A 13110-nucleotide genomic window follows, 5' to 3' on the forward strand; every position below is an offset into this window, starting at 1 on the left:
TTTTTATTGCATGTTCATGTTTATTTACATATTTCCTAGTTCATGTTTATTCATATTTCTTTCACATTTTTATTACATGTTTATGAAAAACTAATTATACTACGTGATTCTGCAGTCTGAAAACTATAGAAAAACATATATATTTTATTTTCCAGTTAAAGACAAAAATTGACGACTGTTATTCATCTTCACTTATATATTTCTTAAGGATAAGACTTCACATTGATAATTCATTAATATTCTTTTATAGAATGCGATTTGTACTATTATCTTAGCTAATAAAATAGAAAAGAAACTTCGTCAAATTTGTACATATGATACAGAAATTTAAAATTAAAGTCTGTACAACATTTTGCTTATTGTCTCCAAATATATTTTTATTATAGACTTTTTTATTATAGACATTTAATACATCTTTTAGTTTAGTTTCAAATATATGGATTCTTAATAAGTAGTCAAAAGAAAATTCAGCAACTGGTGCTGTTGTTTGTAGAGTCCTCTGTCAACTGAGCCATTATCCTATTTCAATAATATTCGTAGAAAATGCACTCATTATTTAACTGAAACAAATAGTACTAATTGAACGCTAATGAAACGTCCAGATGCTTGTTACACGAAGAAAAATAATTTACTAGCACAGTAGATTTTATGCTGCAGTAACAAAATCTGTCAATATATGAATAGCAAAAACATTCGTTTAAAGTACTGATTGCTATTTGATGGATATAATTTAGCTAAAACTGCAAATTATTTTGCTGTAAGAACAAATTAATTTTTGTTTAATTAACTAAGCTTTTTTATTGCATTAGCGATACAATTTGCTACATTAGCAAAGCTTATTTGCAAAATTAGCAAAATGGTTTCGTTTAACGAATAATTTATTTAAACTGCGTGATCAAATCAAATTTGTTATTATAGCAAGACGTGTTTGCTAAATTAACGGTTTGCTAATTTACATTTGGCTCTATGAGCGAAATAACTTTGCTATAAAAATAACTTTGTTTTATTAGCAAAATAATTTTAAAAAACTTTTCCAGAAAAGTAAATAAACATTAATAAGCATATAATAAAAGAAAAACTTTCCAATATTTTTTTATTTTTGTATTTGGTAAGCATAAATCTAATGAAATATTATAATAATTTTCATTGACTCCATTTTTATTATATTTCTTTATGTTTATTTATTTCTCTCTTATATAATTCTGCAAATTTATGTTGCTAACAAAGCAAAGTTACTTTTATTTATTTCTTATAATATAGAAAGTTATCAGAGAATAACATTGCTTATCTTTATTCCAGACAACAGACACGACTAAGAAATATATTAAAGATATGTTTAAAAAAATAAGAATGGAAACGATTAAAAATTAAGAGAATAATGTTCTAACAGACAATGTTCTTTAAATGTTTCTTTAATGTCTTTTTTTATTAATTATATATATTTTCCTTAACTCATTTCTGAAAAAAATATTTATTTAACATTTATTTTCATTAAATAATATTTTTTCATTAAATAACAATTTTTAGAAAACGTTAACAGTATATTTATTATTTTTTAAATATTTAGTTTTCATGAATTATTTATGTGAGAAAATTATTTTAGTAAACATTCTTTTAATGTTTATTTTACGCTTATTAAATGTTTATTTTACATTAATTATTCATTTAAAATGATTTAAGAAAATCTTTTTTTAACCTTTATTTAACATTTATTAAATGTTTGTTTTACATTATTTATTTATTTGAAATGCGATTAATAGAACATTTATTTAACATTTATTTCAATTGATAGTTCGGATTATATAGTTTAAAGAAGGTTTTTTAAATGTTTGTTTAACATTATTTGAGAGGAGCAATTTTTCAAAATGTATTTTGAAAGGTTGCTCCTCTCAAATAATGTTAAACAAACATTTAAAATTTGTAATTTTCAGAAAACGACACACAAGAAAATTACGCATTTTACACAGAATAACAATACTCAGGCAGAATAAGTCACGATAATGTCAATATGACATTAAAGTGAATCGGAAATGATTGAAAAATGAATTTTAATGATCATTTTGAAGTTATTTTGACATTATTTTGATATCATAATAACTTGTTGTTTTGCTTAGATATATCAATTTGTAGGACGCATTATTAAATAAAATTGCTAAAAATGTTAAACAAATGCATTTTATTTATCTCTAATTAAAAAACATAATGCACTTCGAAATGTTTATATTTTTTCAGTATGTAGGTAAATAATGAAAAAATACTTTCCGAACATTTCGGAGTATAATTTATAATATGTATGAGTTTTTCAATACTGAACACTACACCATCTCTAATTTAAAAAAATGAAATTTTAAACAAAACGCATTTTGAAAGTTTGTTTATTTAATGTATATTATTAAGATTTAATATTTTTTTTTTATTAAAATTCGAATTAATAAAAAATAGGTTAGACTAAAGAAATCATTATATAGGAGACATTATCACAATATAAATTACTTGAAATGTACTACGTATAGACTATAGACAATCCGATAATCTGAGATGCAACTCGCCGGCTCATGTAAAGACACAGGCGGTCTCGCGCTAGTTACACTTGGCACGACATACTACCGTGTCTGTTGATAAGATTCGTGTACCTCAATATTTTTCATTGTAAGTGACATAACGGATAAAATACGGATTTCTAACTTTAATGTCCCCGTTCAAATTCTCATAAGTAAAAAAGATTAAAATGTGATTAAAAATTACATTAATAAATAAAACTAAATATATAACACTCACTTGTAACTAAACAATATAATGTGATACTAGGATATATGAGCAATAGCTAGATTACAGTTGCTAAAACATAATATTTCAAATAACTTCAAATAAAATAAAAACATACGACCAGAACATTCGGTCATTATCAATGTTGATATATCATAAATATACGAGTACATCCTAAACGGTTATAAACGCAAATTATATTAAACAACTGTAATTACATATAATTAATTCAGTTGTCAAAATTAAAATGATGGTACGCAATTTAATATACACAACCTGCATCATCTCTCTGTTATCGCAAATGTTCATAGCTGTAAGATACATTATTGAAAGCAAGGTAGTACAATAAGTTCGCAACTCCAAAAAGATTATCTGATTGCATTGGTCATCCTACTCATGGTATATTCATAAAAATCTTCACAAATAATACATTAGTGTGAAATCTATACATAATAAACAATAAAGGTGTAAAAATTCTTATGAGATCCATAGATATATAATGAAATTATCATATTAAAAAAAGAAAAATACGTCAAGTTAAATAAAAGAATAAGTCAATAAAAATTACTTTCTATTTTTGTGAATCAGGAATATTTAATTGCAATCTGATAAAAGTTACAGAATACATGGACAGTTCAGACTGATTATTGTTTAAAGATTTTGTATCGACGTTATACTTAAAAATGCTTGCCAACAAATGACTAATTTTAAATTAGCTTCGTTAGATGTTATCTCTCTTTTTATCAATGTTCTATCTAATTTGATAATAGATAGTATTTGTAAAAGATAGGACCATTATTTCTAACAAGATTCGTATGCCCAAAAACGAGTTTCTTATAGCTATTAATTTGATTTTTAATTCTACCTTTTTTCAAAAATTTTATAAACAGGTATTTGGTTTGTATATTTGATTCTCCTATGAGTTCTCCTCTCTCTCCGATTGTAGCAGATTGTATTGGAAGATCTCGAGGAAATTGCCATCCAACCGTGCCAATTGTTTTTTTATTACAGATATGTCAATAACATTTTATTAGCGGCACCTTCCGAACATTTTGATTCAATAGTTTTAATTCTTTTTTCAAACTTTTAATTCTTTTTAAGAATGTCTGCAATTCATGTTAGAAATTAGTGAGAATAATAGATTGAATTTCCTCGACGTAACTATTATTACTGACGAATAGAAAATCATTTTTGATTGTTATAAGAAACCTATTTTCTCGGAAAGATATTTAAATTTTCGATCTCAACATCCTATATGCTATAAAAAAGGTGTGATCTATGGATTATTCGGTAGAATTTTACTATTATCTTATCCTAGATTTTATCTAAAAAATATTATAGACATGATCAACATCTCGAATGGATATCCTCTTACGTTCATATTTTTAACTATCCATACACGTATTAAATTCCATATTAATCAGAACATTAATCATAAGAATATTCAGCGTAACGATAAGACGCATTATTTACTATATCAAGATTATTTTCGAGTCTTTCTCACATATTGCTAAAGAGGCTAACTTCAAATCTGCTATTCCGAATAAATTAAATAAGTTTATCACCACGGGTTAGGATTCTCTGGAAAAAATGTCATGTCAGGACGGTTTATAAAATTTCATGTCATGATTGTGACGTTTCGTATATCGACCAGACTGGCAATTGGAAACCAAAAGTTTCTGAATATATGAAGGATATTAATAAAAAGACGGATTCATCGTCCGTTATCTCCAATCATAGAATTAATTTGGATCATAACTTTGATTGGAAGGATGTAAAAATTTTGGATAGTGAACAATAAGAGGTTGATTTCGGAAATGGTTTTTATTAAGAGAAAAAAAAAACGCTTTAAATAAACAAAATGATACGGAATCCCTACCGGAAATATATCGCATTTTACTTTCCTCATCCTAAAATTTTCTTTTCCCTCTCCGACAAATGAATATGTTGAATCTTCCCCTTCCTCCTTGTGTCACGTCTCTTTGGTTGTTAGTCATTTGTTGGCAAGCATTTTTAAGTATAACGTCGACACAAAATCTTTAAACAATAACTAGTCTGAGCTTTCCATGTATTCTATAACTTTCATCAGATTGCAATTAGACATTCCTGATTCATAAAATTAGAAGATAATTTTTATTAATTATTCTTTTATTTAATTTGACATATTTTTCTTTTTTTAATATAATAATTTCATTATTGTATCTATGGATCTCATAAGAATTTTTACATCTTTATTGTTTATTATGTACTTATTTATATTTCACACTAATGTATTTATTATAAAGATTCTTGTGAATATATCATGAGTAGGATAATTAATGCAATCAGATAGTCTTTTTGGAGTTGCGAGCACATTATATTACCTTGCTTTCAATGTGCTTACAGTTGAACATTTACGATAACAGAGAGATGATGTAGATTTTGTACATTAGATTGCGTACCATCATTTTAATTTTGACAACTGAATTAATTATATGTAATTACAGTTTAATATAATTTGCGTTTGTAACCGTTTAAGATGTACTTTTATATTTATGATATCAACATTGATAATGATCGAATGTTCTAGTCGAAACGTATTTTTATTTTATTTGATGTTATTTGAAATATTATGTTTTCGCAACTGTAATCTAGCTATTGCTTATATACCCTAGTATCACATTTACACAATTAATAAAGTTGTTTAAGGTTTAGGTGATAACACTAATAAAAAAAAAATAATTAAAGAAAATGTTTAACAATGTACATTTCCAATTTTGTTCAAATTTTCTTCAAATGATGAAAAGAATTTTTCTAACGTAAAAAAAAAAATACTTAAATCTAAAAAAAAACTTTTTAAATAAACGCCTTTACATAAACGCCCTTTTAATGAAAAAGGAAGACTTAACCCATTATTTTCAACATTTAGAAAAATGTTTTGAAAAATGTTTTTTAAATGTTTTTCAAAATATTTTTAAAAACATTGTCTGCTATTTGGGATATGACCCATATAATAATGTCTTTATTTTCAAACTTTTTTTTACAAGAAAAAAGTACAACTAAAAAATATGAAGCTTAACATAATCGAATATAATGTATAAGATAACAAATAATAGATACATTATAAGTCCGGAAAAATTTCGGCACGCAGTTTGAATAATTACAAAAATATGGTATATATGCATGTACATATATAAGATATAGATAATTCACTGTGAATTATTTAGGCATTTAGAAGATCTAGCTTTGACCGTTATAAGTTTGAATATACTTATACTTAGTATTATACTTATATTTAGTATTATACTTAGAATATATTTATATACTTATTATATTAGTATACTTATATACTTATATTAGTATACTTAATATTTATAATATGTTGTAAATGTAAATAACAAATAACAGAAATATATAGAGTGTCCGATAATAATCTCATAATTCTTTGTGGACAGGTATAGAGCAGATTACTGACAATGAGTCGAAAAATCCTGTACCACATTGCAATTTTCGCAATAGTTTACGAGTTATTAACTATTAAAAATCATCTATTATTAGTCCGGCCTACTAGTCAAATACAAATGCGCGGCAAGATGTGGCCGACCAAGGTCATAGGTTGCTACGAGTGCTACGAGAGGTTGCTACGAGGAATTGTTTACTACTCGCCATGGCTGCATATGAGCGATGCGTCTTTGAATCATACATATTGAACATCATAATTATAACGTGTTCTTTTCCGTCAAAATAAAATAATTTTTAGAGATAGAAAATAACGCTTTATTTTAACTCGTTGTTAATTCATTATTAATGAATAAAGAAACGAGTTACTTTTTTCAATAACCAGTAATAACAGGTAATGAGTACTTTTCAACGAGGAACACAGGTAACACTGTGTAACAGTGTCCATACTTCCCGTCTATGACTTAGAAAGACACAGAATGACCCTGTGAAACTCAACTCGATCTTAAGTTGGATCTTCAATCGTACGTCGGACATCAATGGGTACTATCTAGCAAGGGAGACACAATTCCCAATGAGAAATGACAATGGAATCGACATCGAATTGATATCTTCGACATTGAAATTAACGTCAAATTGACGTCGATTCCATTGTCATTTCTCATTAGGTCAGACACAGTGTAACATCACAGTAAATCATTACATCCTTGTTGTTTGCCTATGTAAACAAGGATTCACTGTGTTACACAGTGTCTGACTGCCCAGCAAACGAGAATGGATTAAAATGGATTCAGATTTTTCAGAAATACAGAAATATTTTTCATGAATGTTAAAATGAATCCTTTTCAATCCTGAATGCATTTTTATTCATTTACAGGAATTGCATAGAGCATATCTCTATGCCTTTCAATCTAAAAATAATATTAACATTTTCTGTGCACATCGTGAATACTACTCAATTCAGAATTGTGAATAGGAGGTACAGTTTAATAGGAAGTTTTTTTTTAATTCGGTTGAATTAAAAAATAACATCAGCAATTTCTGTGCAACGTGAATACTGCTTGATTCAATATTCTGAATATAAAATGCAGTTTTTCAATCTAATTGAATAAAAAAAATTTTTATTTAGAAATGAACCATAAATGCTACTTAAATTATTCAAAATTATAAGTAGGAAATTTTTCGTTTTAATCCAATTAAGTTCAAAAAAGTTGTAACGTAAAAATAATTGAGCTATGTTCTTTTGTTTCTCTTTGATTAGAAGTAAAATGAATGATCGATGTGAACATCACAAACCAAGTCAAACAACCCGAATATTAGATTAATCGACATTGCTCAAGCGAGATTAAATTATCTGACACCCAATGTTGTCTCATAGTAATGTAAATTGTTTATATTTTATTATATCTGTTAAATGATGATATTTTTATTATATCTATATAATTTTGTTACTAGTTTAGCTGGTTGTAATTGAAGTAGAGAGTGAATAACACATTTACCAATTCAAGAAGTGGTGTAGCGAATAACATAGAAGATTCATAATCCAGAGATCCCACTAAGGTGCGTTCGAATCCCACTAAGGTGCGTTTTTTAATACCAATTTAAAGTAGTTAAATTTTCCACTCAATTTATTTTCATGGATTTAAAGTACGATTATAAAATTTTAATCCATTTTAATCCATTTTCGTTTGCTGGATGTGTCCTTGCTGGAAAGCACCTAATAATGACTCAGTATTCGAAAAGCGATAGAAATGGATTCGTGTGGTCATCACTGAATCCAAATCTTTGACTTTTTAAATTTATTCTAATTCAATTAAAATTTAAGGATTCTTTGAATCCATTTTAATCCGTGACGTGGGATTGAAATTAATGGGATTCCTACTCTTTCAATTGAAAAAAAGTTTCATTTGTCCATTTTAATCTATGATAAGTAAAATGACGTAATTGCTATTTTTTTAATCCAAAAAAGATCTGAAAACCTCAAATTCATCCGGGATTCAAAGAAAGTGAGTATCTTATACTTTTCAATCGAAAAAATTTCTTGGATAATGAATTCATTTTAATTCGTGACACAGAATTCAAACGAAGTTATTCTTATTCCAAGAATGTACAAAGATAATTAAAGATATAATTAAAGATTTTATGTTTTTGGAAATAAATCTGATAAAAATTTAAGCAGTTTTATTGAATATCTAATATAGTTATTATCTAATTATCTAATATTTCTAATTTCATTCAATATACAAAAATATTATGTATAACAACTGGACAAAATTAGTTTAATAATTTTTCAATTTAGTGGTTCCAATATTAATAAAATTATGTTCGGTAATAAGGCCTTTTCCGAATTTCGACATTTTTTGGGTGCAATATTGATAACAATCTTTGTGACTCAGATAGCGATAATCAGCCAGGCCAAAAATATATAAAAATATATCTACCTATTTCACAATATCATTAGTAGATATGAGAAATTACAAACTAACAAAAAATTTACAATACAATATATGGACAATAAGAGCATATACACAGGATATATAGGATCTACATAAGATCTACATATAAATGTATAATAATTCTGAACCATATTATTCGTATATTTCGGTTTTCTTCAAACCATCATTAGCGAATCCATAAATACAGTCGTAGATGTCTTAACAATGTTCTTATAACAATGTTGGAATTCAAATCTATGTAAGACTGAGGATGAGTATTTTCCTATTTTCTGGGGAATAGCCATCTTTAGTCTTACATAGATTTGAACAACATTGTCATAAGAACATTGTCAAAATATCTACGACTGTATTTATGGATATGATGATGATTTGAAGAAAACTGAAGTGTACAAATAATATGGTACAGACAATTATTGTACATTTATATCCTACATAGAAATATTTGTTAATTATATAGAAATTCGCACACCAATATCTGCGCTGTGTATATGCTCTTATTATCCATGTATTGTATTGTATTTTTTAATTTTGGAAGCCCGATTAATATTTATATTTTTATAACAAAGAACTAATAAGTTTTTTATAGACTTTTTTAATTGAAATAATTTAGAATATATGATAATAACATAAAGTATAGGCAATAGGAATCAATGCTGGTTATCAATTAGCGCAATTCTTCTTAATATTAAATATACAAACCTTGATTTTAAATATTGATCGACTGTCGAAATGGTAAGACACAAATTGTTCTCTTAGTTATTATTTTAAAATTTTGACGAAAATTTTTAACATATTAACAATGTACAAAATATTGCATACGATATATTTATTGTTCAATGTAGAGACGTCGACTGTGAGCTTGATTTCATTGCCACTCAGCTTTTTAATTTTGTGAGTATATGACTTACCTCACAACAGTTAACGGTTTAATTTTTTGAGAGGAAAAACATTGGAGATATTATTTTGTGATGAAATATTCCAACCGTTGCGTTAGGGGGAAAGATTGCTGATGAAGACTCAAACTATGAGTGGAAACATTTAAAGTCAAGATTTATATATTTAATATTAAGAAGAATTGCGCTAATTGATAATCAGTTCCTATTGCTGGTTCTTTATGTTATTATCATATATTCTTTCTAAATATAATATCTTATATATTGCCGCAAAATTATAATTTTTTTTCTATAGTTACCATTTCTATTAATAATCAAACTTGGACGATATCATTAAAATCACACTTTTAAATAAAAATCGAGTATTGTTGAGTTTTAATACTTTCAAATATATCTACATGTCTATACATGTTTACAAAATTAATAAATAATAAAATTAGTAGGTACTATATTATCAATCTACTCTCATGCCCATTTCTATCAATGTAGATTAACTTTAATCTCGATTCAACTTACTCTTTATCTTTTTCTAATCTTTAGAATTAGAAAAATACGAAGAGTAAGTTGAACCGAAATTAAAGTTAATTTACAATAAGATAGGAAACAAGACCGTTTATATTAAATAAACATAGCGACATTATCATCCTAAGCGCCACTACGGTCTAAGTATTAAGATGTTGAACTAATATATATATTATTCAAACGAATGAATTAATTTCAGAAATAATAATTATGTGTCGATATGGTTGTCGACATTAACGCAATTAATCTGAAATGTAATAATCCCCCCAAAATTCCCCAAATTAATCTTAAAAAACTATGATAAACTTATTGCGAAAAAATATTGCCTCGGCCGGGAGTCGAACCCGGATCTCTTGCATTCCGTGCGAGCGTCCTGAGCCTTTAGACTACCGAGACCTTAGCAATAATTTTTCGCAATAACCGATATGTATCGAAAGTAACGCATTATTTCAGCGCGCGTTTATAAACAATAAGATAGGAAACAAGACCGTTTATATTAAATAACAATTGTTAATCACTTAAAACTTAAATAATTAATCACTTAAATTTTAATTAAAGTTATGCGAACGTCCGTAAAAGAGATATAAGACTACTGGTTGTCGATTACGATTGACAGTTGCCCGATTCTATTTCAGCCAATCACGATGGACTCGTCAATCGTAATCATCGATCTGTAGTCTGATATGGATATAAGATCGGTCGTCTTTAATTATAATAATTATCTCGTCGATGCTGTTGGCATCGATGCCAACTCTTACCGATTCATTGATTTCGACCAACCTCGACTTACCGACTGTCCTTGCTTCCGATTCATCAACATATAGTACTGGAGCATACGGCGAAATCTCTTTGATCTTTCATCTTAAGGAGATCTTAAAGCAAAGCTCGTACTCCGACGAAATCACCAGAGGTCGCGCTGTGCGCCGCATATCGACATGTTCTTTTGTACTACCACAGCAATATTTCACGCAATCTATGATACGTGCAGTCAATTTTTGTATAAGAAATTCGTCGCGATAAAGCGTCTAATTGTAAGACTAATTTTAAGAATTCGACAATTGTTTGTTCGCATAAGCTACGTGTCTGGATATTACTATTTCGTACGTACAGGTTTCAAAGCTTTCATATCAAGCAAATATTGTCATGACTTAACAGCTGAGACGTCATGTTACTAAGAAATGATAAAAAAATATATCAATTTTGAAATTTTTGATCGTTCTCGGTATAGACTCCACTTTCTAGACATGTATTAATGCGTATACTTTAATCCTGGAAAAAGATTTTCGAATCGGTGAAGGAGGAAAAAAGTATTTGTTTACAAAAATTACATGATTTAATCGGTAAAACAGGAGGCTTTAGGATCATTTTAACGGATCTAGAAAGAGCAAGGTAAATGTTTGGGAATGGAACTCTCTTTCTATTGTCCTATTGGTTAAATTATATTTCAGGAGAAGAACAGTAGTGTATTTTTTAAAGTCAAGAATCATCACAGAGGTATTAATGCAGTAAATACAGTGCACATTAAAATCGGAATTACACATTTATATTATATTAGATACAAAATAAAATTAAGAAATATTTCTATGTGTAGATTATTTATGTAAAACTAACACTCTGAGTACAGATGTATCAACTTATTCGTAAGTAAAATTAATGTTTATACAGGGTGGGCCATCTATTGGTACGTTTTTAAAAATGCGATCAAATGAGCATACATTGATATTTTTTATTAATTTTTTTTTTGTTGTGAAGCTAAAAGTATCCGCGTCAAGAATGAAAAACGATTTCGTTCATGTGGCTCCCTCTACTGGCCTTACAGTATGCCATTCGGTCACCCCAATTATTAATGACATTTTGGACTACCTCGGCGCCAATTTCACTCAAAACAGTCGTAATATTGTTTTTCAAAGCTGGAATTGTCTCTGGATTATCCGCATAACATCGGTCTTTAACGGCACCCCACAGGAAAAAGTCCAGCGGTGTCAAATCGCAGCTACGCGCAGGCCAATTGACATCTCCTGAACGGCTGATTATGCGGTTGTTGAACTTGGTGCGCAGAAGGTCGATGGTAAGTCGGCTTGTATGGCATGTGGCGCCATCTTGTTGAAACCAAAGGTCGTCCACATTCATAGTGTCGATTTGAGGCCATAAAAAGTTGGTCAACATGGCTCTGTAGCGTTCGCCATTGACGGTAACGGCGTTTCCAGCATCATTTTCGAAGAAAAATGGGCCAATTATGCCACCACTCCAAAATCCACACCAAACTGTGACTCTTGGAGGATGCATTGGTCTCTCTACGATTGTGTGTGGCTGTTCCGAGCCCCAAATCCGGCAATTTTGCTTGTTCACATATCCGCCGAGATGGAAATGAGCTTCGTCCGAAAAGATGATTTTTCGACCAAAATCGACGTCATTATTGAGCTGGTCTATAGCCCACACAGCAAACTGATATCGAAGCGGATGGTCATTTGCTTTCAACTCCTGAGTCATCTGGATCTTGTAGGCGAATAAGAGGAATCCGAGGTCTTTGTGCAGTATTCTCCTCAGGCTGGTGCGACTAATGCTCAGTTGCTGCGATCGGCGTCGAGTTGAAGTCGTCGGATTCTGTCTCATACTTTGGGCCACAGCCTCAATATTCTCGAGTGTGTGCACTGTCCGAGCTCTGGGACCACTTCTGTCATCCACTAACATCCCTTTCTCACGAACTTTCCTCACCAATTTGCGTATAGCTCCTTCGGTGGGTGCTCTATCACGACCCATATTTCTTTTCAAAATTCGTACAGTTTCGGCGACACAGCACTGACTTTGAAAATAAGTTTTTAAAATTTCAAAACGCTCTTCAAGAGAAAACATGTTGTTTCGTGCCGCGGACGGTATGACTAATAAACTGTCAAAATTTCGGGTCTGTAGCTCGTTCGGTGTTGCCATACGACGAAATTCAAAAACGTACCAATAGATGGCCCACCCTGTAGTTATATGCAGCATATGAAAAGCGAGATTAACAATTATGGTTATATTTATATTATTTATAAACA

The 13110-nt window shown here is 29.0% G+C and overlaps 1 protein-coding gene across 3 annotated transcripts in view; it reads left to right on the top strand.

Moving 5' to 3' along the window:
• The window catches only part of LOC105146070 (uncharacterized), a 184457-nt gene that overhangs the window by 40209 nt on the left and 131138 nt on the right, over positions 1 to 13110 (top strand). The window lies entirely within an intron of this gene.

Source organism: Acromyrmex echinatior, chromosome 1, assembly GCF_024713525.1.
Source record: "Acromyrmex echinatior isolate Ae372 chromosome 1, ASM2471352v2, whole genome shotgun sequence".
NCBI lineage: Eukaryota > Metazoa > Arthropoda > Insecta > Hymenoptera > Formicidae > Acromyrmex > Acromyrmex echinatior.